Source organism: Amblyomma maculatum, unplaced genomic scaffold (assembly GCF_055883805.1).
Source record: "Amblyomma maculatum isolate TAMU_Amacu unplaced genomic scaffold, ASM5588380v1 scaffold_13, whole genome shotgun sequence".
Lineage (NCBI taxonomy): Eukaryota > Metazoa > Arthropoda > Arachnida > Ixodida > Ixodidae > Amblyomma > Amblyomma maculatum.
The window spans coordinates 7,628,004-7,655,706 of record NW_028146738.1 but is presented as its reverse complement, the minus strand read 5'-3'; the positions used below and the strand labels follow the sequence as shown (position 1 = coordinate 7,655,706).

Here is a 27,703-nt window from a genome sequence, read left to right as displayed (position 1 = left end):
ATGCCTAGCGTGGTGCTGAATACCCTTCGAAGATTGTATGCTAACAGCACGGTAACGGCGCGGTTTGGATCCGTGGAATGGGAGTGCATTAGCATCACCAAAGGCCTTCGACAGGGGTGTCCGCTATCACCGCTGCTGTACATACTCTGTGTGGCGGGTATTGAGCGGGCGCTCATCAGGTCCGGCATTGACTTCAGCCTGAATTTCACCACCGAGGGCGTAGATGAAAGCCGCCGCCTGCCAGGTCTATCATTCGCAGATGATCTCGTGCTGATAGCGGAGTGTCGGAGGGACCTGCAGGCTTTGCTGGAAATTTGCTACGATGAGATCACCAGCCTTGGTCTCAGGTTCAGCGCCAAAAAGTCGGCCGTGGTGCAACTTGCGGGTGAAAGTGAGGGTAACGTGGATTTGACCCTTGGCGGAGGGTGTCTGAGCGTGTGTACCGAATACTAATACCTCGGCGTGCTGCTCTGCACACAACCAGAGATGTACAGCCTGCACGAACGCAAGCTCCGACAGGCAGCGGTCCGCGCCCAGTGAATCCTCCGACGCAGGAGCTTGTGGGGGTGTAATCGATACCACATGGTGCCTCCCGCACCATGTGGTATCGATTACACCCCCACAAGCTCCTGATATGGTTTGCTAATACGCGTGCGGGAGTTGTGGAAGCTGGTCCATGTGCCCTTGTTGACGTTCGCAAACGCGGTGATCTGCTTCTCGGCTGGCACACGTGACTACTTGGAGCGTCGACAGCGTGAAGTGGGACGTGTTGCGCTCGGAGGCCATGGCCGAGTCGCAACGAGGCTGTGCAAGGCGATATGGGCTCGTCGTGCTACGAGGCCCGAGAGGCCTCTGGCAAACTAGCGTAACACGCCCGTCTCCGTTTCTTGCATTGCGACAGGTGGGCACGCCGCGTCTTCGACTACATGGCCGCAACGTGCATCCGCACCTCTTTGGACTCGCCGGATTTACAACCTAGAGCGGAAGTACGGGTTCTTCAAAGAGCATGTGGTAGCAGACACCAGCTCGCGATGGAGAGCTGAGGTGCGGACTCGAGTAGCGGCAGCTGAGGAAGCCATGTGGCTCTCATATGCCAAGGAGCAATCCTGCCTCACAGAATACCCTAGCTAAAAGATCTAATAGAAATCTAATAGCCTATCAGATTATTGATATTGGTTTTATCGGTCTGCCAGAGTATTGGTCGTATGGGTATCCTAGCCTATTGGTTTTACAGGTCTGCTGGAGTATTGGTTTTATAGGTCAATTGTTTACTGGTCGTATAGGTTATGGTTTTATCGGTCCTATGGCATCTGATAAAACAGATAGGTCTGTAATGCTAGTACACCCATAGCTGTCAATAATCTGATAGACCCACAAAACCAGTAGGCTTCCTATTGGTTTTGTAGGCCCATGGAATATTGGTCTCATCGAGTACCTGCGTGTGTTTACCTCTCCGGACACCTGATGGGAGAGGGCAGCTATGTTCCATTTTATAGGGATGAGTTACGCAGCAGGTGCATGTATGCACACATTATTCCACAATGACAGTGGCAACGCATACTGGCACATAATCCAAACATTGACTGCATCCAGGTAGCCCTCGATTCCAAGATTTCGGACTTCGGCCCGATGATGTAGTCTCTCCAATAGTAAGGCACCTGAAAGAAATAAACAATTGCGGTAGAGCTTGAAAAAGAAGCGATTTCAAGAGCGCGACACCACCACGACTTCAAAAAATCGGCGCACATATATACCGGCAACCGCGATTGCGCGCGTATTCATGCGGAGGCAGATAGGGGATGCGCCGAGGTATCTGCTGAACCAACATTCCGTCTTGCGCCTCACCACAGGTTCTGTCACTTGAACACAGTCTGCACAACATTAAAAAACAGATTAACGCTAAAAAGTTCCATCAATACTTTCAAGAAATCGTGCCGACAACTTTCAAACTCGGCGCTGCGTTATATCACGCGATTCAAATTCCTTTGTTGGCGTGCAGGCAACGGCATTCTGCAACGCAAAGCCACATCATACACTGACAAAGTATAAACGTCAGCCCGAAGTTGCAAGTGATGCACACGCACCTGATCAAAAGCTGAACGTGCGCTGGAACGTTGATATCCTTGAGAAGCACCCCGAAAAACGGCGAAAACTTATAAACACAGGGCACCGACCGAACTGCCGCCAGCCCGATCAGCGATCGCGCCAGCGCCAATGCCTCTACGGAGCTGCGCATGCGCGCCCAAAGGAGAGGTGGAGAGGAGGATGGGAGAGGCCAGCACGGGAACGCTTGCGCGGGAGTAGGAGTGAGAGAAAGAAAACCTACCTCTCCGCTGCGAAGCACCGCCGGCATCGCGCTACCGCGGCGGCAGCTGGAGGCGTATTCGGCGCGTGCTCGATGTCGACTCCTCTCGCTTCGGCGGCGGTTGGACTAATATAGAGGCTAGAACATTTGCGCTAACACCGTGGTTGCAGTTGCTTGGACGCGCGCCTCTCAATCCATTTCACTGCCATTCAGTGATCCAGTAGCAACAGCGTCGCGCGTCTTGCGGCTCCAACCGTACGTAGTTTGTTGAGACCTCGCGCAGAATTAAGTGAGAATATTTTGTGTCGCGGCGTCCTCAATTGTTATTACGGCTAATATTGTACGTTACGGCAACACTCAATAAACGGGATGAATGCGTGAGTTTTGGGGATGTGTCAGAGATGGAAAAGGAAACAATGAAAAAGACCCAAAATCTCCAACTGACTGATCCTGCATGTAAGACCCATAAACAAAGGGATACTGATGTATCAGACACATGAAATAATATGTAGTGGTCTATAAGACAAGCATGTGTCAGCCTATAAGTTGTATGGGCTTCTGCACTGGTCTGATACTTTTCTTATACAACCCACAGATAAACCTATGAAACCAATACTATTGCAAATATGTGCCAGTCTATAAGATTTATGAGTTTCTGCATAATACAGATACAACACATAGAATACCTACAGAACCAACACCGATTCTTATAGAACCAATAACGCTCCCTATTGGTCTTTTTGCTAGGGTATGTGCAGCACAAAAAGTCGATTAGCTGCATCGGGTGGCACAATAACACTGTCGGCAGCAGCCTCCTCTTTGAGGCACGAGCAGGTGCTCTCTGGACCCTGTAGTACTGCACACTGCAGCAAGTATGACCCGCCAGTGCAGTGTGTGTTGTGTAGGGTGTGCGGCAAGGAACGCGAAACAATGACGCACATCGTGCAACAGTGCACGAGCCTCCGGACGCCGCCGCTGGAGACCGCCACGTTACCGCAGTCGCTGGGTTTTTGGCCGCGCTCGGCGCCCAACTTCGCCACTGCAGAAGGTGGTTTAAGTAAGTCCAATGGCAGTGACAAAAAGGCGTCTAACTGAGTGGATGACTGTGGTGCGGCGTGGTGTAGGAGTGCAGTGGGGAGCCAGCTACCCCACCCCGAACTTCACCTGGGAGGGTGTGGCATCATCCTAGTTCGTGCTTCTCTTCTCCCAGTCCTGTCTTTTGTTTGTTTGTTCTTCCGTTTTTTAACTTTCTTCTTTCTCCCTTTCACTTTTGGCCTGCGCACCAGTTTTGGTGCCGACCCGTTTGAAAGGGTATGGCCCTGAGCTTCATCATCATCATCAGCTCCACGCCGACTACGCGCCGATACGGCAGCGCGGCCGATGCTGCGGTAGCATGCGTGCACCAATTTAGTTTTTTTTTTTCGTACAATAATCTTGTTTTTCTGTGTTAGTGTCTGCGAATCCTCAGCTGTACTGCACATGTTACCTTGCAGTTCAATGTGGGCGCCGGCATTGGTCATGAATTATTAATCGATTTACAATTACCGCGCGCTGCCAGACGTTTATTGAGCGCAAAAATTTCAAAATATTCATTCAGAGGGTAGGTGGTGATTTTCAGTTATTTTTTTTTTCAGAATGTGTCAGGACTGAGAAAACATTATAATGCGTTTTGAGCCATAATATTTCAGCAGGAACCGCCGTAACTGGGAGAAGAGAAAGTTCTCTCCGCCGCCAAATGACCGTGTGTCATGCAACTGGGAGACAACGGTACCGCCTAGAGCGAAATTGTTGCGAACAACATGAAGCGTGTGCAACACATACTTCTGGGAAGAGGTTATATTACTAAATTCTACAAACATGCGTTCACCGAAGAAGTGGTCAAAACCTAGCGACCGGCACGGTCCCTCAGGTGTCATAAATTTCCTAGCATATGACCTAATCATCTATATTATACATCTGTCTACATCAGGAACGGCAAAAATTTAAACATAAAAACCACCAAAGTTGCACTCAGTGACACAACACAAAGCGATGTGCGAAAGATAACGAGTAAATCAGACGAATGAAATTTAATCAACTAACTGGGAAAAAAATTTGCATTTTATGGTTACATAGAGATCGGCAGCTCTGGACGAAAATGTGCATTGATCATAATCTGTTTTTTTTTCATACAGGAATATTACTAAGAGCTAGCGCCGCAGTCCGTGAAGTCAGTTGTGGAATATCTGGCCGCGGGTGTCGACATTGCCCATATAGATCTGACAATCACTTCGCTAAGAGATGAAGAGGCGATTGTGCACGTGTTGGAAACTATGTAAGGCTCGTTGGACCTTTACCAGCAGAGGGACTGTCTGCTACAAACAGGACGAATTTTTTTTTAAAGATAAAAGGGGTCTAAAGCTTTTCAAAGGGATGAAAGTTCAGAAAACATAAAGTGCACTACGTGAACCCATGAGAAAAGTGCGCTTCGCGGCTGTAATTTGAAGAGGCTGGCTAATTCGTGCTGTTTTAGCAAGCAGAAAAAACAAGCAAATTAACCACCTCAGAAAAGGGGCGAAGAAAGCGCCAAAAACCCTTATGAAAGTATACAAGACCTGTCAGGTTAAAATATATACCAATAATAGGAGTGTTGTGTTGGCCGGCGCACGACCGCGGGAATAGATCACTCAGCTCATGCCACACGAGACTTTTTATTCAAGCGTGCAGCAGTTTATATACAAATCTTAGCGCCATCTGTTGATGGTTATTGACGACACTTATTAACTAAGGGCACCTAGTGTTGTCCATGAACACTACATCTATTCCTCCCTAAAAGGAAACAGATATATGTACAAGTATTAAGGAGGTGCCAAGCATATACAGATATGTACAAGCAGAAAAAGTCACTGCACATAGTCTTGAAATCTTGCGGGTGGCCTCCGATTTCTTGAAGATCCGACGGAGTGTTGGTAGCTCGGCATCAGGCTCATTACAAGCACTGTAACTACCAGCACTATCGCCACTCTCACCATCAGCACCAGCACTATCACCACCATAACCATCACTTGAATCATGTCGCGTGTGTTGTGAACTCTGTTGTAGTTGACCTGGTGATGTTGACTGACGGCTCAAACGGCAGTGATGTTTCGACAGATGTCTGTGCAGTTCGGTCACTGTGGGCCTCGTCTAGCACCGCATGCTGTGGCGATGCCTCCATTGGTACTGCGGTCAACTGCGTGGCGTTCCAGGTGTGCCCATCCTCCAGGACGAAGGACCAACGTCCTATTCGCTTGAGGATTTTCAGCGGTGGTCCATAACTTGGAGATCATTTCGGGCCGGGGACCGATTTCTTAACTCTCACATACTTTCCGACTTGGAACTTTGGTACTCGGGCCCCTCTTCGTTGGTCAGCATACACCTTATTTTTGCGCTGGTACTCCTTTACCCTCTTCCGAAGCGAGCACATTTCCTGAGCGGGGTCTGCGAATAAAGTCGGAGTGGGATGTACAATCACGTCCAAGGATGTCCTCATGTGCCGGCCATGCAGAAGCGCAGCAGGAGAGACTCCAGTGGCACTATGAGGGGTGGCTCTATAGATGCCCAAGTACTGTGTGACAGTTGTTTTTACTGGTTGCTGTTTCAATATGGCAACCTGGACATATGATTTGAGCACACAGTTAAACCTTTCCACCTGGCCATTTGCTTGCGGGTGATACACAGCAGAAAATATGTGCTTAATTCCTCTGTCTTGAAGAAATGACTCAAATTCTCGAGATGTAAACTGTGGTCCATGATCTGAGACCAACTCATCAGGGTATCCTTCCCGGGCAAATATCGATAGGAGAAAATCCACTACTGTACGGGAGGTCACATCCCTGCAGAAAGCAACTTCTGCCCATTTAGAAAAGTAATCAACTAAAGATATTACAAATCGACAGTCTGCTGATGCACGCTCAAATGGGCCAGCAATGCCAATTGCTATCTTGCTCCATGGTCTATCTGGAAGGGGCACTGGTTGCAGTGGAGCAAAATACGTTTTGACACTTTTGTCTGCGGCTTGGCAGATCATGCATCTGCGGATAGCAGTCTCAACCTGTTTGTCTAGGCCTGGCCACCAGTACTTCTCCCGAAGACGTTGTTTTGTCTTCACTATTCCCGGGTGCGATTCATAGGCCAGCTGAACAAGCGTAGCTCTGAGCTTCGGTGGAACTACAATACGTTCCGAGCGCATGAGGAGGCCGTCGGCGATGGAGAGTTCCTCACGAACCTCATAATAAGGAGACAACTCTGTTGTCAATCTTTTCTTGGGTGGCCATGATGTCTGGACAAAATGAGCAACTTCTTGTAGCTCGCAATCCTCGGTTGTAGCAAGTTGAAGGTCATTTTTGTGAATCAAGGATGTTACGAGGGACACTATTTCCTCTTCAATTTGAACGCCATTTTCTGTGTCTGCAATAGGTAACCGGGACAAGGCATCCGCTATCGTGTTGTGTTGCCCACGTCTGTACTGAACAGTGAAGTTGTAACGTAGCAAACGAGCAGTCCACCTTGTGATGCGAAGTGGTCGCTGTCCTGTGCTTTGTGTCGAAAGCAAAGACAATAGTGCTTGATGATCCGTTACTAAAGTGAATGGTCGTCCCCACAGATAAATATGCCATTTCTCACACGCCCACAGACAGGCTAAGGCCTCCCGCTCTCCTGCCGAGTACTTTCGCTCTGTCTCTGTGAGCGTTCGGGATGCGAAAGCAACAGTCCGAATATGTGGGCCGTCAGCTTGCTATAGTACTGCCCCCAAGCCATACGCAGACGCATCTGTAGCCACAATAACTGGGAGCGTCGGGTCGAACATTCGCAGAACTTTTTGTGAAGCAACAAGCTTCTTTATTTTCTTAAAATTCTTTGCGGCAGCGTCATCCCATTCAAAACGAATGTTCTTGCGAAGTAGCCTACGCATAAGTTCTACCTCTTCAGCCAGGTGAGGGATAAACTTGGCATAGTACTCTATCAGACCCAACAACGAACGCAGCATGCCTGCATCTGTGGAGGTTATTCCCTCCGCACTGATTCGATGCCCAAGGAACGGTAGCTCAGATGCATTAAAGATGCACTTTTCATTAAGTTTAATTCCAGTTTCGGATATACGCTGGAGAACTTGCTCCAGGTTCCTCAAGTGTTCTGCCTCAGTTCTGCCAAAAACGATGATATCGTCTAGATAGCAGAGGACACCTTTGCATCCTTGCAGGACTGTCGTCATGAGTTTCTGAAACGCAGCTGGAGCCGATGCTAGTCCGAAGCACACCCTTTTAAAACGAAAAAGGCCATCGTGCGTTATAAATGCAGTGAGGTCTCTGCTGTTGGGGTGAAGTAAGACTTGATGATAGGCAGAGGCCAAATCGAGCTTCGAGCGTGCTCCATTCAGCGAGTGTAATAGCTCTTCCATATGAGTCAGCGGAAAGCTGTCGACAACAATAGCTTTGTTTGTCTCCCTCAAGTCAACGCAAAGGCGGATGCTGCCGTCTTTCTTGCGGACTACAACGATAGGAGAGATCCACTCAGAGGCATTAACCCTTTCGATGACATCGTCAGAAAAAAGGCGCTCAAGCTTGTCGCTAACAGGTTTGCGCAGAGAAAGTGGCAAACGTCTGAGCTTCTGCACAACTGGAGGGACAGAAGACTTCATTTTGACTTCGTGTTGAACGCCCTTGGCCAGTCCAAGGCCTGGTGAGAACAAATGATAAAACTTTGACCATAACAGAACTGGCATACCGAATTTTGGAGGGCCTGCCATCTCATTGCTGATAGGTTCTGAACCTTCTTCGGCAGCCATGTTCAGGCAACGTAGCTGCGTGCCCAGAATACAAAGTCCTAAAGCTTGCACAGCGTCCAAACGAACAAGGGAAGTCCGCCCGGGTGTGACATGAATTGTTATCCCAGCTGTTTTTTTCTTGAAAGACACGCTAGCCCTAAACTGGCCCAGTACAGGAATCTTCCTGCGTTGGAAGTCCAGCAACGTAAGTTTTGAGCTAGTCAAGGGTATTTTGTCTTCGAACATGCTTTGAAATTCTTCCTCTCCCATAATTGACACAGCTGATCCAGTGTCGACTAAAAAATTCACAGCGCCCGGTTGCGAACTGGAAGTGATTGGCGCGACTGTCACGTCAATGTAAACACCAATGCTCTTGTTTCCGTGAACAGTGAGAATGCTTACGAGTCCTGGTGCATCTTGTTCAAGTACCACTTCGCGGACCTGAGCTGGGCGTCGTCCTTGTGCGCTGCGGGGATTACGGCAGACTTGCATGAAGTGGCCACGGCGGCCGCATGCGAAGCAGGTTTTACCGCGAGCGGGACAAACTGACGGATCGCAACCAATCATGTAATACCACTTGAACAATTGCCTAATTTCCTTTACATTAACATCAGAAGTGTTGTATCGAGGGTCGTTGCAATATCTTCCCTGATCGACTCCTGCTCTGCATCAGTAATAGCGATCACCAAAACATGACGCACTGACTTAATTCCAGATAACACCCTTTTTGTCACCGAAACATGTTCCAGTATCTTTCAAAATGACAGACAAAATCGTAGAGGAGGTAGTGCACTCTTAGCGGTAAATAGTTGTTGGCTGTACCTGGGATGATTAGTTCTTTACTTGAATGTGTAAGGGTTTCTTTGAAGTGTTCTTCACTTGATGTAATCATTGCTGCTCTCTACCATCCTCCTAATATGAATGATTGCTTTTCTTTTGAATTTAATCGAATATTGTGCTAAATTTCTACGTGTTTCTTTAGGTCTGTTCTACTCATATTTGGAGACTTCAAATTCCCTAGTATAAGCTGGTTCACACAATCCGTCACAGCGAGTGAAACCGAAGCTGATATGTTTCTTCAGTCATGTCTTGATTTCACGTTATCACAACTTATCACCAATCCCACGTGTCGCACATCGAGCACCGCCAACATTCTTGAAATAATAACAATTTTTTTAGTCGATATTTATTGCCTCAGGGCATCAGTAGGTTATGAGATGAAGGATGAAAAAATGATTAAATGAATGGAAAAAGGTTGGCTGATTTTATGAAGTCCAGAAGTGAGCGATGATGAGGTCCCTGCGTCCAAGTGACGTATGAGGCAGAATTGGTTGCTGAAAGGCCAGCTATGCTCAGGTGCCGGATTCGTGTTGGCTTGAGTACTGGGCAGTCCCACAGCAAGTGGTGGATGTCGGCCTCGACATCTTCGTTGTTACAGATCGGGCATCCTGGGCGAGGATATAAGTGTTGGAAGTATGACCACGTCCTAGTTACAGCTGGTGTAAGGGCAACACCGACCCGGATCCTCCTAAGCGCAACCTCCTCTGCACGGATGAGACCGCGGGGAAGGGATATCGCACACGGAGGGATAAGTGCACGTGTGCGGCGCCGGAGGTGCTCCTTTCTTGACAAAAGGAGGGTAGCGTCGTCGACTTCGAGAAGCCGTGGGATTGATGCGTCTTGGTTCACGAGGCGGGTTGCAAAATCTGCTTGACTTTGAGAAGGCAGCAGATCTCGTGGGACCCACTCAATGCGTATTGATTGTGGGATGCGCGCCGCAAGCTGGTGGATGTCCTGGCAAATTTTAGGGCAGCGGCTGACACGTCGGAGCAGACGTACTGCTTGAAGTGCGTCAGTGCGGATGACAACGTGGGCTGTAGGGAGCATGGTTATAGAAGTCACGGAGCAGAGTGCCTCCTGAACTGCCACAAGCTCAGCGCAGAAAGATGTAAGTGGTTCCGAAAGCTGAAACGTAGTTGTCTGATTCAGGCGAGGTCTCCGTGGACAGTAGATTGCCGTTTTGGCTTCACAGCCTTGCAGGCTTCCATCTACGTACACTACTATGGATTCTTGAGGCGGGTTAGTATCTTGCTCTTCAAATCTCTGGCGTAGCAACGATGCCGAGTTGGCAGACGTCGGTCTGCGGATGTCAGTTGGCTTGTTGTCTCCTAACTGTATAAATTTCCAGGGAGGGAGAACTGGCGCAGGTGGCTGAAGAATAATGTGTGACGTTGCATACGCCCTCAGTGCTTGCGTGGAATGTGACAAAGTGGCCTTGAGTCTGCGAGCATCACGGCGCTGCTGCATCAGTTCATCGATGGTGTTGAGCTGCGCATTCTCCTGTAACGCTACGACCGGTGTGATTCGTGGAAGGCATGTTATGGCCCTCATAGCTTCTCGATTTACGGCTTCAAGGCGATCCCATTGTGACCTTGTAGGATGCTGGAACTGGGCCTGATAAACAATACGGGGCTGCAGAACCGCCCTCACTAACTGGCGTGCAACAGACGAGCCAGCGCCACCCGTTTTAGGTGCAATTCTTCTTATTAAACTTATAGTTTGAAGTGCTTGCTTTTCTGCCTGAGAGAGCCAAGCAGTCGCTGATCCGGATTGGTGAATTGTTAAGCCCAGAATTTGCAGGCTCGAACTTTCTTGTATTGGGGTGCCTGATAGAGAGAGACGAATTGGATTTGAGGCAAGTTTACGGCGTCCCCAGCGGTTGGCGACTGACGTGTATGAAGTTTTACAGACAGAAAGTTGAAGGCCAATGGAGGATGCGTAATCAGAGGTTACGTCTAATGCTGACTGAAGGGCGGCCTCTTGAGTGAGAAGATCATGGTGAGTGCTCCATACCGTGATATCATCTGCGTACTGCAAAAACTTGATTTCAGGAATATCATGTAAGCGCCACGCCAATGGGATGAAAGTAATATTGAACAACGTCGGAGACAATACTGATCCCTGGGGCACGCCACGTAGTGAAACGAATGAGCCAACAGTGTCACGGCTGAGGCGTATTGCAAATTTTCTTCCGTCCGAAAATGATGCGACAAAAGTGCGTACTCTCGGAGGGAGATGAAGCATGTCAATGGCATTCAGGATTGCAGCATGACTGATGTTGTCATATGGCTTTTCAACATCCATTGCTAATATGGTACGTACATTGCGGCTGCGGGTAGATGATAGAACTGCTGATGCCAAGACAGCCAACCCGTCCTCTGTACCTATGTATGGACGAAATCCAATTTGAGCAGGGTGATAAAAACCGTGCTGTTCAAGCCACCAAGAAAGTCGTGTGGCTAGCATTTTCTCTGCAAGCTTGCAAAGCGTTGATGTTAAGGAGATTGGTCGTAAGTTGGCGAAGTCCATTGGAGGCTTCCCAGGTTTGCGAATAGAGATCACGACAGCGGTTTTCCAGCTCTCGGGTACGACACCATCAAGCCACACTTTGTTTATGGTGTCTAGTAGTTGAGGGAGTGCAGCAGTACTGAGGTTCTTGTAAACCTCATACTGAATTTTGTCCAGGCCGGGCGCTGTTTTCCGTTTCGCATCGTCAATTGCAGCCAGCAGCTCGCACATCGAAAAGGGGCTCGCAATTCCATCTGCGTCGGCAGCAGATGGTAGTTTCCATGCGTCTGCAGGGATACCTGCCAAATTAAGGTTTACAGCTGAAGGAGGCAGTATATCGTATTTTGGGAAAAATTTTCAAGCAGCTTCTTTGGCGAAATCGCCCGGCGACAGATTAGCCGCAAAGCATGCTGTTGCTGCTGCGTCAGTAGAACGACGACCATGTTCCATTGCACGAAACGTTCGCCATAGTGAGGCATTCGATGATTTATCAGAAAACTGTTCACACCATGCATGCCACTGGCGTCGCGAGAGATCGCGTTCATATCCCCGAGCCTTCGCGGTAAGATAATTCAGTCGTGTACGTGCCTGCCCCGAAGTAGGGTCTCGCGTAGCAGCCAGCTCAGCTTGACGGCGGGCTGCCCACAAGTTAAGCAGGCCGGGATCTTGTGCCGGTCGACCTACATCAATCCAGGTAGTAGTCGTAGCGCTGTTTAGTGCTCTCTGTATACGGCCAACAAGGAGTGACGGCGAATCTGTAGACATACTGTCGAGACATGAGCGAAAGCTGTCCCAGTTTATCACAGAACATTTGCGGCGTAAAGGGCGGAGACGGGAGGGATGGAGACCGATGAGGATAGGGTGGTGATCACTTCCCCAGCAGTCCGGCTCCATGTGCCATGAGGGAGTTTCTGCGCCCAACCACCACGTCAAGTCTGGAGCATAGGCAGCACTACGTATGTGACGCACAGGCCGTGTTGCTGTCCCAGGGTGATTAAGCAGAACTAACAGGGCATCAGTGAAGGCGTCCCGCACACGCCTACCACGAGGGCTTGCAGTCGGATACCCCCAATCTGGGTGAGGGGCGTTAAAGTCGCCTCCGACTAAAATTGGACACCCGGGGTATTGCCGACGAACACTTAATAACCAGCCAAGATTAATACGGGAAGAGGCGCCTCCAGCTGGTCGAACGTAATAAGAAACAAGAACAACGGTTCCTTTCAGAAATTTCGCAGCAACTGCTACTACCTCTTGGTATGATGTGCACCAGTTTTCGAGAGAGAGGCGTACATGAGGAATACGCGTTTCAACATATATCGCCGCCTTTCCCGGGGGAGAAGCAGTCTGCACGCGACGGTCGGTCATTGAAGGAGACACGTAGCCGCTGAAGCCCGGAATGGATGGCAAGGCGTTCGTTTCCTGAAGTAACATAGCCCACACCCGAAGCTTGTTAAATCGCAGTCGGGTCTTGAGCTCGGCCACCTTCGTGGAAATGCCTCTACAGTTCCACTGTAGTACACCAGGACGACCGGATTTCGCCATTTTTGTGTGCTAGTCCAAGCGCTGTAGTATCATAGATGTCAGGTTGGACAACTGGTTGACCATATAGCGGAGCAGCGATGTTGCAGAGTTATCATTGGGCGTTGTGGTACTCTGGGAAGAGGCAGCAAATGGCCCTGTTGCGCAGGATGAAGGCGGTTGTGTTGGGCAATTACTAGATTTGGCGGCTACTTCTGCAGCTCGCTGACGTCGAGCAAGCATTTCGCGGTGTTGTCGGAGCTTAGAGACCTCTGCTAAGAGACGATTGATTTGCTCATCGACTACAGCCATATCGTCGTCTGGTAGATCAGTACGCTGCTGTATTGGCTGTTGTCGACGGCGTTTCTTGAGCACCGTATCATTAGACTTTGTGTTAGCTGGAGGTGCATTCGAAGCGGGCTCAGGAAGCTCTGGCCACTCGTCATCATTCCACTGAAGAGCTGCAAAGCGATTGGATGTCTGCACCGGTGTCATGTCCTCTGTTGGCCAACGCTTAGTGTTCCGAAGACGAGCCATCTGCCTTGCCTTTTGCTTTGTCGGACAACTTGGAGATGTTATCTCGTGGTCGTCCGATTTGCAGAGGCCGCATCGGTACGTAACTTTTCCTTCAGACGCACCTTCATCGGCAGTAGCAAAGGGGCAAGATTTGCGCATGTGCCCTGCCCGAAAACAGTTATAACAGTAAACCACACTCGGTTTATACGGCCGTGGCCTTAATATGCAGCCGTAGTAGTACAGACAGGCTGGGAGTGTCGGAGGGCCTTGCAAGGTGATCATGCAGGAACGCCCCTTTCCTATGTGTCGGGCCTGTATGACTCGGTGCGTTGGGCAGTACAGCTCACGTTGAAGGGTGGTTTGATCTTCGTTTATGTCGACGTTGTAAACGACGCAACGCTGCAAGTCGGAGCCTTCAACTAGATACACTTGCACAGGCACTGAGATCTCACTTGTGACTGAAATATAACTAAGCGTTTGGACACGTTCCACCGCAGTAAGTGTCGGGAGCCACACAGCTATAGGCTCCCAAAGCATCGCTGGGCGGCGCTGCGGCTCCTGATGTGCAACGCCATCTGTGGCAGAAAAACACACACTGGGGCGCCGCTGGCTCGGCTCGCTGCCTTCGCGACGTGCGCCGCGCGCTTTCTCTCGAACGAGCACGCGCCCTGACGCGCCCCCGCAGGCGCATCGCGACATGCCGCCTGCATTCCGTCTTGATGATTGGACAACCTGCCGCGTATTTCCATGGAGGAAACGTAATTATAGGCGAGAAAATTTTTATTCACGTCTGCACTGTAGAGCAGACGACAGACGGCGATGAGTAAATATTGATTGTGAATGCGTTTCCCACGTTAGCGAAAACGTAGGAAGTTTATCTCGAGGTAGGTCAGCTATGTAACTATATTGTCGTATATATTATGTTTAAAAACTGCGGAAGTATTATCAGTACTCTGAGATAAAGTTGCTCGCTTGTTGATTATTGTTTTGGCCTGTAGCATGAGATCTATATACGGTTTTGTTTTTATTATTACGATGTTACTAAAGCAAATCTTGCAGTAGAAGAATAAGCTATAGTCCGAAGGAGATGTTTCTTCAAAGGCACGAACGTCAGCAGTCTCAAAAGCACATGCGTGCTCCGCGCGCTGCACGCGACATAACCGGCTCGCTAGCTCGGAAGGAAGGTGAAATCCAAGCTTGTACTACAATCGGGCTTTATTTCGGTTCTTACTAAATGGTTGTGCTTCATTTATATTTGGTTTGCATTTACGAAACCTGTGACGCGAATAGGGTGCTTCGTGCGAGTAGTGTCAATCGAGCCATAACTAGGATGGCTTTTGTATTGCACTTCCAACATATTTTGGTTATGAATAATAATAATGTTGGTTCATTTATTGGCCTGTTTGCGGAAATCTGTAAAAGCGGCTCAGCCAAGCATATTTTCCACTCCCCCCCCCCGAAAAACAAACAAACAAAAAAACAAAAAAAGCCTCGTTCCTTGATATTTTCTTGGTCGTAGGGCACATTCACGCATCATTATCGATCGCGGACGTCGCACGCTGGATATCTGTTGATTTGGTTGCTTTCAGAGCACTCGCAAAGCAGGGAGAGAGCACAGAAAATCGGCAAACAAGACACGCGCGGAGCGAAGAGCAGGATAATCATCTACCCCCTTCACTTCGTATAGAGGGTGTTAAACCATTGCACTCTTTTGATGCCTCTCTAAGACGTCTTTGTCAACTGTCGAACATTTCTGAGTTTATGGAGAAGGGGAAAATTGGCCCTTTTCGCTTCCACAAAGAACGCGAGACTTCTCAGAATGCTGTCATGCGGTTGGAAAACAGGTCTTGTGGAAACGCTTCCAATGAAATCTGCAAAGTTCCGCACGTGAGCCTCGTCTTTTGGCGCTTCGCCTACTATTGTGGCTACCCATGACACAATGCTACTTAGTACCTCCGTTTCGCATCAGCGGAAGCGTTTTTGTATCGCCAATTAACCGCCAGGCGCAACTCGATCGCCGCACATGCACAGGAAGCTAGCGGAGCGTCTGCTCCGGCGACGTCCCATCGTTTCACATTTCGCCACCATGCCAGGAATGCGGCGCTGCCAACGCGCGGCGAAACTTGAGCTTGGGTTCCCTATAGTGTTTGACTTCTTCCTTGCCGTGAAGCCCCGAAAACCTCTGGTTCCGAGACACGCGTCCAAGTTGGCCTGGATGTTCCTGTTTGGTATAACGGTGAGGCTTTTGTTGGCTAGAGATTTAATCGCCACTTTATAAGATGACGATCCCAATGTAGGTGCAACCTGGTTTTCGATAGTTAAACAGGAGCGCTTTCCTTGATAGCCACCACTTGCCGAGGACGAATTCGATTGATTATCTTCCGAAGGACGCTTGTGAGGGGCACGGGTGCTCGTTGATACGGATGGTGGAGCCGATAGGTCCATTGGAGAGCTTGTCTCCTCAGGTCGCACTGTTGGATGTGCATCTCGTCGTGTTAGCTGAATGGCCATAGCCGTGCTCCCCCCAGAGAACAGTTCACTTACGGGCTGTTGTCCATTTTGGGAAGGCTGATGGGCGCTGGGGCTGAAGAACCGGGAGCACCAAGCTGGACCTGAGGCCGATGGTCAGGGTGAGGTGTCGACGGCAGGGCAGGAGTTGCAGCGAGCAACTCCGGCGAAGGTACCTCTGCCAGCGTGGCAGCGGCAGCACTAGGCCTAGCCTCCGTGCCGACCTGAGCTGCAATCATGCATGAGTAGCATGCGCCGGAGGTCTCGCAACCTGACGCGGAGAGGACGCCTGGAGCTTCCTCGGAAATAGTAGATCCACTTCTCTGGAGACAGGGCAGGTGCTTACGAGAACGGCAAGAATTTTCAGAGGAGCGATGAAGCCACCTTAGCAGGAAGATTAACAATTAATCTTGATATTTGTACAGACATAATTCATTTAGACGGTATCTCGGAAAACGCCGTAATAACAAGACACATTACAGGTTATTTTAACAAAAACAAAATTACTGTTAAATAAACCAGATGTTACAACAGAACTAACTATAAAAAGACACTGAACTGCATTATTTATCTACCCAGTTAGTGAACATCTTTTCGTGGTCCTTGAAGTTGTTTTTTTCTCGTTGTAGGTTCCGTCTCCTTGCTTCGTCGAAGGCTGTCGTTCAAATGAACCGAATTAAAATAGAAGACAGGTTTAATTAAAACAACTGATTAGGCAGATGAACAGTATAGCACAAAAAAAAATCGAAGACAGATCAGACGCACTGAGCTGGGTCGCCCTCCGGTTCAGGGCGGTCCGTTGTTCGAAGCGAGCATACCAGATAACGTCCGCCTCCTCCCTTGCTCAAGCCGTAACTCCGGGGTTCCCCCTGAACTGACCATTGTCGCTCAGTCCTACTTCTCAGAAGCCATACTTGGTGCCCCATTGCCACCGTTTACACAGTTTCGCGGAATCTATACAGTAGCCTGGATCGAGTTCGCCGAAGCGCCTCAACCACGGCCGTTCCGCCACTGGCATACCACTCTTGCGGATGCGCATGCATGGCATTTACGACGAGGTCAGCCGTTACGCAAACGTACAGATACCCAACAAGCTTCTGAAGGGGTCCGCTTATGGTATTTTGACTGGTGCGCACTAAGGGACCGGCCAAACACACAGCGGTCCAGCACTATTCAGTGCAAGAACTCACCCACCACTCAGGAAAAGAACAGACAGTGCGGACACGTAGGAATACGTAACACCGAAAACATGTCTCTCTCAAGCAAAAATTTAAAGTTAGGCGGGTGACGAGGCGGGTGGCGAGAGTCGTCTCCCCGCCGAATCTCCGCACCGGAAACGAAAACAAGAAAAAGGACCCCCTTAGATACGAACGGCGCTCCGTCCACGAGCCTTGCGGGACGACTCTTTGAAACCGCGAAAAAAAAAAACCGAATAAACATGCGCACTACACTCTATCTCGTTGTCGGTCTGTTGCCGAATCTTTCGTTTGCGGCCCCAATAACATCCTCTGGTCTCCTGTTTCTCTCGGCGTTTCTCCACGTGGGAGGTTTAACATCCCTTCGAGTTACTTGCTTCTAAGCCGACATCCGGCTGCTTGCTCATGCCGGGTACCTCGCAAACGCCACTGTGTGCGTGCTTTAGCCTCATTCAAATCCCGGTGGAGAGCAAACAATCTATCTCCCTGGACGCCAACTGCCTAGTTACAGCCCACAACAAGACTGATTTTTTCTGATGTGCCGATCCTGACCTGCTGCTAACCTGAGCGTCACCCGAACGAGTTTTGCCAGCATTTTTGCACCGAAAGCGTCTGCAAGCGTGACGTCACCCACCTTCTCCATCAGGTTGCTACGTAGACACCCTCTTTTATGACCGCTACTTCGGTGTCCGTATCAATTAGCGCTCTCAGAACCACGTCACCGCATCTCAGGTGAACGGGCTCTATTGAGGCTACTCCTTCAGTCTTCAGTGGCGGCGCACTGGACTCAAAGTCGGTGGCATTGCCCTCTGAGGCGCGGGCCGCTCCCACGCCTTGACCATTACCGGTATCACGTTTCCTCTGCACAATCTTGTTCATTGTTTTCACGAGCGTGTCGCCAGTTTCCTGGTTTTTAGGGTTTTCAGGACATGAACGCGTAAGATGTAGCCCATCTAAAATGAAGCACACCAGAGGTATCGGAAAGCCTGGCTTTTTTTGTTCAGCTAGGGAGAGTTTTGCGAAGTTATTCATTGCTTGCCAGGGGGGCTTCTGCCTGCAAATGTTTGCTTCCTTCCAGACCCCTCACTTCGCAATCCTCGAAAGCCTCCATCAATTTTGCTATTTCTTGTGGCTTCACCCAGGCATTCCCTTCCTTTCGCTTGACATACTTGAGAGCATCAGTGCTCAGCGCATGCTTCATCTGATCTGCCAATTCAGAGCAGTAAGCTCCTCGAGTATTTTTGATGCGCCGCATGTAAAAAGCATAGTAGCTTTCAGTTCGTGACGCGAAGTGTTCCAAGTTTCATCTCCGGCCTGAAGCGCACAGTGGAACTGCCTGAGGTAGTCGCCTGTAGACAGTCGGTGCTCGGACAGAATCCTCTTTTTACCTAATTGCAGCTGTCGAGCTCTCTGATAGACAGCTTCGAGAAAAGGCGCGGTATTCTGTCCGTTAGAAGAGACAAACGTAAATGTCTCTTAACATTTTCTGACACCTTATATGAACAAAACTTCCCTCGATTCCCTCGAGCCATACCAGCACTCCTGGGTCTGTTGGAATCAGAATGAACAAACTCTTAAGACGTTTAGGGAAATAAGCTAGCCTCTCTTCGCGCGTTTTTTGCCTTCTATCTGTATGCGAGCCCTCCATTACGTCGCTCTGCAGCACCAACTGCTACGTTGTTTTCTTGCTCGATAAGCAGCGTGCTTTTCCTCAGCTCCCATTCCGTTACTAGCCGTCGCACAGCCGAAGTCGAGATTGCGGCCTCGGCGGCTTCTTTATTTGCTTTCGTTACTCTTTTTGCTCCACTCATTTCATCGGTCCCCGTCGCCTTCCCTGCTCGCTGCTCTCTGATATCTCTGCCGCTCTCTTCCGAACTCATTTCTGCGAATAATACGCCGCTACGCAGCATCATGAAGCAGTGACGTACCTCGCTCCGAAGCCCCGCAGGGCTATCGGGTTCCGAGGACCAGCACAAGAATCACTCACCTTGCCACTGGAGTACCACCCCCTGCTTTCCACGACAACCTCGTCTAGTCTGCTTTTCTTTCTCCATGTCGAGCTTCTGCGCAGACCTCTTTGTTTGCGTTTGTGGCTTTTGCTCCTCTCCGCTCCTAACCCTCGATGTAATGCTAGGTACACGCGAAAGTCCATCGCTAGCCTATCAGCGGCCGATGTCACTTTCGTTGTTTGATCCCTTGGCTGGTGTGCTGGAGTCAGTCCTTTGACGCAATCAGCACCGCTGGCTCGGTCCGTTAGCCTTAATGCGGGGCATCTTTCGGTGCTACGCGGCTCGCACCTTACACGCAGTGATGGCTCAGTCCGTTGGCGACTATGCTGCAGTCTTCCTTGCGGTCTTCGTCAGGTGCAGACCTTCCTCTCAGGTCTTGTCCGTCGGCCCGGATGTCTTTCTGTTCGAAATGTACATACTGTGATCTCCGAAGCCTGACACAAGGTGGTGATCCTATCGTCGACAGCGCCAGTGAACTTCTTTTCGTGGTCTTTGAAGTAGCTTTTTTCTCGATGTTGCATGTTCCCTTCCCTTGCTTCGTCGAAAAGCTGTTTGAGTTTGAGTTTGAGTTTATTTTGATTTAGACAAAACTGTCTGGGTGAAGAGGGCTAAAGGTGACACGCGTGGTCACCTGACTGGGCCCTAGACACCCTACATTCATGCAGACAGAGTTTGGAACACAGCAAGAACACAGCAAGTTTGGAGCATAGCAAGAACACAGCAAACGATTTCATGTTGCAATATATACATAGGAAAAAAAAACACCTTTGTTACAAAACAAACAATATCCACAGATAGGTTTGCTTGACAAAAAAAACACCTTTGTTCAAAAAAAAAATAATACAAACAGATACGTTAATTTGACAGAGCGAAAAGAAAGACATTCCAGAAGAACTTGATCTTCCAAACAGTGTATAATATGCGAACATTGCATTGCTTACACACACCAGCTGGTTTAAACTTATTCACGTGGCATTCACTGAAGAAAATGACTAAAGAAGAAAATCTTTGCCTGTTTCCGGAAGGCAGGCAGAGAGGAACAGGTTTTCATGATATCAATCAGGTCAGGATAGAGGTTCAGGAGGTTAGGAATTTGCCAACTGAATAATTGTCTACCATAATTCGTCCGGCAGTTGTTCTTGATAAAAATGGTTTTCCTGAATTCGTAATGTGGCTCATGTTTTGTATATTTGAATATGAATAGTGCTGGATTGCTTTTAAAATCTGAAAAGGCAACCTCTGACAATCGCAGCTTAAATAATGATTCAATGTCCAGAATTCGATTTGGCCTAAAATGTAATGATGTCGAGTCACGTCGTGATAGATTTTCAATAAAGCGGACACCTTTCTTCTGTAATAAATAGAGGCTTTCCATGTTTGTCCTCGAAGTGCTGCCCCATACAAGCAGGCAGTAATGTAGCCGCGAGTGAACAGTGCTGAAATAGAGCTGATGCCGGAGATAACGAGGCAACAGTAAACGGAACCGATTGAGCATACCAATGCATTGTGCAACACTGCGTTTAATGAAGCGAACATGACAAGACCAACTCAGGTTTTCCTGAAACTGAACGCCTAAAAATTTGATTTCTGAAACCCGTTCTAGTGGTCGCGACTGAAGTATCACTTCATTACTAATATGAACAGCCTTGTTAACTGGAGTAAACACAATGTACTTTGTTTTGTCAACATTTAATGCTAGCTCATTTGCAATAAGCCAATCAGATAAATTCTCAAGCCATAAATTTACATGTGGAATTAAGGAGTCTAAGTTTTCTGCTGAAAAAAATACACTTGTATCGTCGGCGTAAAGGATGATAGGAGGAGTTTCTGGTAGAGATACAATGTCGTTAATGTACAGAAGAAACAAGGTAGGTCCTAAAATTGACCCTTGGGGAACCCCAAATTTAATCAACTCAGACTCGGAGGTGAAACCATTGACAACAACATACTGAGAGCGGCATGAAAGGTAATTCTGCAATAGTTTAAGTGGAACCCCTCGTATTCCATAAAATGGCAGTTTGTTAAGAAGTATATCATGCTTAATTGAATCGAATGCTTTACTAAAATCTAGAAAAACACCTAATGTGTACAGATGATTTTCTATGTTTTTGATAAGCTTTTCCTTGATACCAAGCAAAGCAGATTCAGTCGATTTATTTCTTTGAAATCCGTATTGGCTAGAAGAGATTAACTCATGTTTATTAAGGTAGTTAGTGATTCTAATATTAATCACTTTCTCTACTAATTTAGAAAACAACGGGAGAACTGATATAGGTCGGTAATTACTGATGATATTTGTAGCACCGCCTTTAAACAAAACAGCCACTCTTGCTATCTTCATTTTGTCGGGGAAAACACCTGTTGTTAAGATTAGATTTGTCAGATGACAGAGTAGATTAACTATTAAGTCAGCAATTGCTTTAATTGGTGCTACCTTAATGCCATCAAAACCACAGGAACAGCTGTTTTTGAGGCCAAGTATTATGTCATTAACCTCTGAAGGAGTTGTGGGATATAGGAAAAGGCTATGTTGTACATTAGATTCTACGTATTGTCCAGTATTTCTGGACGTTGTTGCACGAAAGGCTCCAAGTGCCAAAAAGCGCCTGTTAAACTCATTAGCAAGATCTTTACCACTAAGATCAGTTCCTCCAATTGTCATTTGAGCTGGTACGTTCTTCTCCGGTTTCTGTAGAAGATCTTTTACTGTACGCCAGGTTTTTTGAGGGTCAAAATAAACATCCGAGAACTTCTGAGCGTAATAGTTAATTCTAGACTTTTTTATATCAGCACCTAACTTATTTCTAATTTTTCTATACTCTTTCAGGACTGACAAATCTTTCGATTTTATAAACTGGCTGAAAAGTCTATTTCGTGCATTGATTCGTCTAAGCAGGTCTCGCGTAATCCAAGGCTTCCTTCCTTTTCTGCATTTGGCTGTTGCTACAACTGGGAAAGCACATTCATATAACTTTGTTATTTTATCCAAGAATCTGTCGTACAAAATATTAGGATCCTCCTCGCATAGTAATTCGCTCCAGTCTATAGAGGAAACGAGTTGACGAAAATGGTCAATTTTGATCTTGCTTATAATCCGGAAATTCTGTGGTTGATCGGTACGTTCGACGATCTGTTTATATGACCTTTGAATGAAGCAGAAAGTTGATAGGTGACCACTGACGTCACTCAGGAGTACTCCTGCTATTGTACCGAAAATATCGCTGTTTGTTATACAAAGATCAATAAGTGTTTCGCTGGAGTGTGTGATGCGGGTAGGTTTTGTGATTATGTTATAAAACCCATTGGCCGATACTATATCAACGAATTCATTCATAGAATGTGACTGTTCTAGCATGTTAATATTGAAATCACCCATTATTACCACAGGTTTACTTTGCAAGGCAAAATCATCTAATACAGCGTCGAAAAAATGAAAAAACTCTTGAAGGGACGAAGAAGGTGGCCGATAAATTACGCCAAAGATGAATGCACCTGTCTGAATAAAAAGTGACTCGTATGCGGGGCTCAAAACTGTGCATTGCGGGAGCAGTTCATAAGGAATACTGTTTTTCATGTACAAAGCTACACCACCCCCTTTTTTGTTTTTCCTGAACAGTGCTTCACATCTGTAACCCGGAAAGCAGACAACATCGTTCAAATCAGTGTACCACGTTTCAGTGAAAGAAAGCACGTCGAAATCATGATCTAATGTCGTCAAAAAAGTACCTACTTCTTCTTCTTTGTTCTTTAAGCTACATGCATTCAGATGATAAAAAGAAAAGCATCCAGATTTAGTTTTTGCAATCTTGATACATCTAAAGGAGTTGGCATCGTGATAACGGCTGCTCTCCATTGCGACTGTCATTCACAGTAGAAATTCACTATCGATGCAGCAAATCATGTCATCTTATCAAAGTCACTTTCATCACGGATGCGGATTGCACTGACGCCCTCGGTTTTCCGCACAAAAATGTGACCATTTTTTTGCCATACAAAGCGATAGTTCTTTTCTTTGCCTTTTCCATTCGCCAACCAAAGAAGGCGCTTATTGAAAGGGGTGAGGTTGTCCAAAAATTTCAGGTCAAGTGCTTCATCCTCAAGGCGTGAGCGGTTCCGCATCCACTCTTCTTTTAGTCGGACAGATGCAAACCGAGCAAGAACGATCGACTTTTTCCCCTTTCGTGCTGGTAGCCTATGAAGTGCGTCCAGGTTACTGTTTTCAAGCAGGGGTAGCTGAAGTTTGCAAGCCAGGTCATTCATTTTTCTTAGCAGGTTTTCATTTGCTTCCTCTGCGAGTCCATGTACCTCCATGTTTTGCCTGCGACTGTACTGTTCAAGTTCATTTTGCTTTAGTTTGACTTCGTTCGTTCTCGGTGACGTTCCTGACTCTATGCTCTCGACTCTACTTTCTAAGGCTGCAATGTCAGAGTCCTGCTTGTCTAACTTGTTCAAAATCGTGTTGTATTTGTCAGAAAGCAATTCTATCGAGGTTTCAATGTCACTGACTGTTTTCAATAGCTGTGTCAAATTGTCAACTTTGGACACGAGGGGGAGGATAAGGGTAACCTTTTCATCTAACTCTTTTAACCTCTTCAAAATATTTGAGTCTTCAGTTGGCGTGAGGACGGTGCTACATCTTTTCTGTCCAAGTTCACAGGTTGGACAGATCCAACTAGACGTCAGTGAAGCACCCTTGGTACGGAAGTTAGTGGTCTTCACCCCAGAGCATTTGCCTAGATGGTACGAGTATTTGCAACCAGTGCACGTAATATACATGCCATCTTCAGGCAACGGGCCATGACATGACAAACACTCTTTTGCATCTTCATCCGGCATCGTCAAGAATTCTAAAAAAACCCTTCAAAGTGGCAGCAGTGGACAAGATAAAATTTGTTTTTTTTTTAAGAAAGGCTAGAAGCACCACCAACCTGTGAACAAGTGCAGAAAAACTTAAAAGACGCGTTCTGGTTGCTGTCCACTGCTGCCGCGTGAATGACAGCAGGCCTGTAGTGTCGGTCCTTTTTGTAGCCAACTTGTGGTCACGTGGCTCCGTGGCTATCGATGCGAAGATCGACACGATGGTCTTTCGACTGTCAGCCGGACGTACTGGCGCAGATCAGACGATCAGTCGTTCAAAGGGCCGAATTAAAATAGAAAACTTGTTTATATAATAGAACTTATTAGGCAGATGAACAGTACAGCACAATCAAAACGAAGACAGGTCATACTCATTGAGCTGGGCCGCCATTCCGGTTTAGGATGGTCCATTGTCCCAAGCCAGCATACGGGAGAACGTTCGCCTCCTCCCTTGCTCGGGCTGAAACACCGGGGCTACCCCCCGCAACTCGCCGTTGTCGCTCAGTCTCTCCTCCCAGAAGCCTTCTTTGGTGCCAAACAGCCGCCGTTCGCACATCTTCGCGTAAACCGTACAGTAGCCGGGATCGAGTTCGCCGAAGCACCTCAACCACGGCCGTTTCGACGCTGACATACCACTCTCGCGGATGCGCATGCATGAAATTTACGACAAGGCCGCCTGTTACACACAAAGTACACACACCCAACGGGCTCCTGAAGGGCGTTTGGAGTGGCGCGCACTAAGCTGCCAAACACACAGCGGCTAAGCACTCTACAATGCAAAACCCCCACCCACCAAGAAAGAACTAAAACAACAACACGGAAACGCAGAAACACTATACACCGAAAAGATATCCCCCTCAAGGATCTAAGAATTGGTGGGTTACAAATACGCGGGCCGTCTCGCCGCTGGATATCCGCACCTGAAATAAAAACAAGAAAAACTTCCCCCTTGGGTACGGACGACCATTCGTCCACGCGCCTTGCGTGACGACTCTTTGAAACCGTGCAGAAGAAACAAAGCTGGAAATGCCCACTTGACGACCTTGCATAGCTCAGGAATCAATATTCATTGCGTACTGTTGAGTGAAATTGCGATTTTTTTTTCAAAACACCCTTACTAACCTCGCCGACAAATTTGTACCTCATATGTCCATTAGATGCAGCAGCAATACGCCATGGTTTAATCAGAAGCTGCGGCGTATGCATAAGAAAAAAAGCGACTTTACCAGCAGGCAAGAAAAAATGCCAGTTAGGCACATGGGAAAAGTTTAAGAAATGCTACGAGGAATACCATTGATTATTAAAATCTATTCGATGTCCGTTTTTCACTAATGACTTGTCCTCTCTGGTAACCAATAACTCTCGCAAATTTTGGCGCACGTAAATCCTTGCTTTCATCCTGACATTTTGCTTCACGAAAGCAACAGCGTCGTAATCAATGAATCTGATCGTGCTCAGGTTTTTAACGTTATCTTCGCATCAGTTTTACCCAACGAAGACATTAACTTATCTCTTGTAATAAAAACATTTTATGCTTGAAATAGTTTTTAACGAAGCAGGTGTTTTAGCTTTTTTAAACAATCTTAAAGTTGCAAGTAGCTAGGACCACCTTGGCTTTAACAATAAGGTATTAGAGAATACATCCCAAAGCATCTCAGCTATCTTGTTCTGTGTGAATAATTCCTATTTACTGGCTTGTAGCCAAGGTGATACGTATATTCAAATTAGGTGAACTACGCTCCCCACTTAACTATTGACTCATGTCATTGACCAGGAACTTTTGGAAGCTTCATATCAATAATAGCCAAATAATTACCTACCTTGAAGATGATAACATTATTTCAAATGTCAGCACGACTTTCGCCATGATCGTACAGCTTACATTTCAACTACTTACATGCTTAACGTCAATGCTGCAAAATAACAAAGACTTACAAATACCTTGAGGTGCCTCTTCTGTTCTATTTAACGTGGCATCACCATGTCGACCTCACCCTAGCTGCTGTTAACCGTTCACTTGGTCTTTTTAAACCTACCCTCAAACACGGTCCTATCTACGTTTAAAAACTTGCCTATATCACTCTAATACGCCCTAAATTTGAATATGCTGCGGCTATTTGTGCCCTAACCAAGCCTATTTTATTGCCAACATCGAATCGTTGGCGAATCGCGCAGTGCATTTTATGGTTTCAGACACTCAACTTTCACAACCATTACAACATTCAAAAACGCGATAAGCTGGAAGTCTTATCACATCATCGTAAACACGTTCGGTTAACACTTTTCTATAAGCTTTATCAAATCCCATTACTTCACAATAATTTGTTTCAGTCACCTCATATCATACCTCCATGACTTGGTCATGCTTTCAGTGTTAAACCAGCAAAGTTTCATTCACCCTCTTATGCCAGTTCATGCATACCTCCCAGCATCATTGAATACAATAACTTGTCATTCGACATTGCTACAGAAATTGACTTAAAATATTCCAAGAGCTACTTCGCTGTGACGGAAATGTGTATAATACTATGCTGCTGTTTTTATTTGCTCCTTTTAATGTTATGCCTAAATTTTATTAAATTTTTCTTGTTACACTTGTTCCTGCTAATTATATAGCGATTATTATGATTTTATCATTTCCTGCCCTCTCTGTAATACCATTCTCGGAGGACCTTTAGGGCTATTTTCAATAAATAATTTCATAAAGTATAAAACTGCTCAGTCGTACAGCATCTGGAGCCCTGCTAGTGCTGTTCTTTTTACAAGCGCCACGATGAAGAGGATGCAGAATAGAACCTTGCGGCGCATTGCGAGGACGAAGCGATCGGTTCCGAGAAACTCGCTCAGTAACACTCCTGCGCTGGAAGGGAAGGAACTGTCGTTAGAAAAGCAAGAAGTGCAAGTGAAATCTGCACTACAAGCTGCCGTAGGAGAAACGTCAATAGCGGGAGGAACGTGAGTCCCGTCGCGCCAAACGGCTGCGTCAAATCTTATTCGCACACGGGCAGTCTGTGTCGTCCCACAACAGGACCCTGTTTTCCATGGAGGACCACTCCGTTCAGGAGCGCGACTAGGAGGGCATAACCGGCCACCACTGGTACCGCGAGAACAGCCCCAAAGACAGTGTGGACACCACGGACGAGTTATGGAGCTCGCCCGAGTACGAAGCGGACTTCCTGCAGAATCATCCGAAGCCTACGACAATGTGCACGCTAAGCGGCTCAACGCTATAAGCAAAGTAGAACGTGTTCAGGGTACCTGTCGGTAGAGGAACATGTTCAGGAGCTTGAACTCAAGCTGAGCGCCGCGCGGAAAGCTCGCGCCGCTGCACCGACCAAGACGGGTAGCGACGCGCGCCCGGCGACTGCCTCAGAGGAACAGGCCCAGCTGAAGATGGCCGTGTCCCGCGAAGAGATCCGCAAGCTGGCCAATGAGAATGCGCTAGTGCGAGAGCACAACCGGGCGCTCCGGGAAGCACTGGACGCGACCCTAGTCGAACTGTAGCCGTCGTGATAGTGGTTGTTTTCCACTGCCTTCTGTGTACAAGCGCACCTGCCACACAAACATGTACTCTTTCGATGCTTTCATAAAATTATCCTTTTGTTCGCGCGCTTTGTCTAAAAAGTGGCACGTACGGGCTTCTGCCGCATAAGGCGGATGT

General features: G+C 47.6%; 1 pseudogene; it reads left to right on the top strand.

The window, feature by feature from the left end:
• Positions 1–27,546, top strand: LOC146172158 (uncharacterized; annotated as a pseudogene).
• The last annotated feature ends 157 nt before the right edge of the window (positions 27,547–27,703 follow it).